The 1746-nt window shown below is 38.0% G+C and overlaps 1 protein-coding gene across 2 annotated transcripts in view; it reads right to left on the bottom strand.

Annotated features, from left to right (window-relative positions):
* Positions 1-1746, bottom strand: part of CADPS2 (calcium dependent secretion activator 2) — a 260700-nt gene that overhangs the window by 184822 nt on the left and 74132 nt on the right. The gene's annotated exons all lie outside the window — the stretch shown is intronic.

Genomic DNA, 1746 nt, shown 5'->3' on the forward strand with positions numbered 1-1746 from the left:
TCAGCAGGCATATGGGGACGGGGTGGGAAGAGAAGCAGAAAAAGCCACCTCTACCAGCTGTGCCCTGAGAAATTTCCTCACCAGGGAAATTCTGAGCTTGGCAGATCCCGTAGTTCTTAGCTCCTCTAAACTACTCAGTTATAGCTTAGAAGAGCCAAATGCTGTCCTACTTCAAATGCTCTCTGCCTTTTATAAACCTTACGGTTTGTCACAGTGTGAAATTATTGGAATCTTTACACTTCAGATGTTTCTAATTCAGAGAAGATTCGAGAAGAAAGTCAGGTTTCCCTGCTCGCTTTGGAAAAGCTGCTTTCCTTTCCAGCCCCACTTGGGTCTACGAGAAGAAACTGGGGAAAACATAGTCCATTTAATTAGCAGAGAAGCTGTCCTCAACTGAACTATACACAAAACCCAGTATTTGTTTGATTGTATTAAAGATGACAAAAGTAATGGCCACTTTTGGTCTCATTAGAAGCAATTGGTTTCTTAGGTCAGCAAGCAACTCCTAAAATATATTGCTATTAAACTGTTTGCATATGTGTTTAAATTCCAGTACGTTAAGCCAGACTTCACCCCTAGCTGTAAAATCCTTGTACTGTAAAACTCCCAGAACCTTAGTAATAGTTAGATGTCTTGTAAAATTGCTTGTTTGGTAATATTACAGGGAGCTGACAGTCATTGATCATTTATAACATTTTTACATTACTCATCAATTACCAACACTGCCTATTATGCTTTATAAATAAAAACAGCAATTCAGGGAGAATGACGCAATCATCTCCCTTCTCCATTTGTTGTAGTCCAGGAATTCAAGTAGTTATCAAAGTGATCTAGCTTCCCAAGAGTAAGATAAGCACATGCTTGTCCGGCAAGAAACTCAAGTTATGTGGTTAACACCATGTTTAAAATGAAAATTTGCCCTTCTAAAAACGCTACATGCAGAGTAAGGCTTTCATGCTTTGCCTTGCACAGGATGAACTGTAGATTAGTAACCTTGCCGAACATCCGTATGTTTTCTTTTTCAGTCATGGGGGAAAAAAAAAAAGCCAAGTTCACCTGACCTAATAGTCTGCATTTCTGGTGTGAGAGGGGAAGGGCTGTAAAAAAAGCAAAACTGTTCCAAATTTACCAGAAATTGTATCTCCTGTCACTTTTCATTTCATGATTGTTTCATTCTTTTACTGTGCTTTTGCCCCAAATATCACATCATTTTTAGTACATACTTAATATTTCTCTCTAGAGGCACAGAGAAAGCTTTTCTTCTTCTTACATCCCTCACCAAGCAAACATTCTTAAGACAGAGGACTTTATCAACAAACTTTTTCAGGTAGTTTTTAGGTGCTTCAGAACTACTCTTTATTATTGCTCTTTATGGACCACTCCAGGCTTGGTATTTCACTTGAGGCAGACACAGCGCGCGTGATGGAGACACACAGGATTCAGGACAGGAATTATGAAACTACTTTATCATTTCATATACTTCAGTACTAGGGCCTGCACTCCAGGTTTACATGCCTGATGAACTAATATTTTTTGGCATACAGAATGATAGACCTTACTACTCTTTAGAAGTTGATGTTGGGCTTTTACATTATTAGCTAGTAATATTAAAATTGCATACAGTGAGATAAACCATTTCTCTGTTCCTGATAACAACAGTGTTTCATTATTATGTTCAAAAGTATACTTAGGTATTTAATGTACTGGAATTCATTTAAAGTTACATTTGCGTGGGAGATTCCACTG

This window comes from Egretta garzetta, unplaced genomic scaffold (genome assembly GCF_000687185.1).
Source record: "Egretta garzetta isolate BGI_Z169 unplaced genomic scaffold, ASM68718v1 scaffold64, whole genome shotgun sequence".
In the NCBI taxonomy this organism is placed as follows: domain Eukaryota; kingdom Metazoa; phylum Chordata; class Aves; order Pelecaniformes; family Ardeidae; genus Egretta; species Egretta garzetta.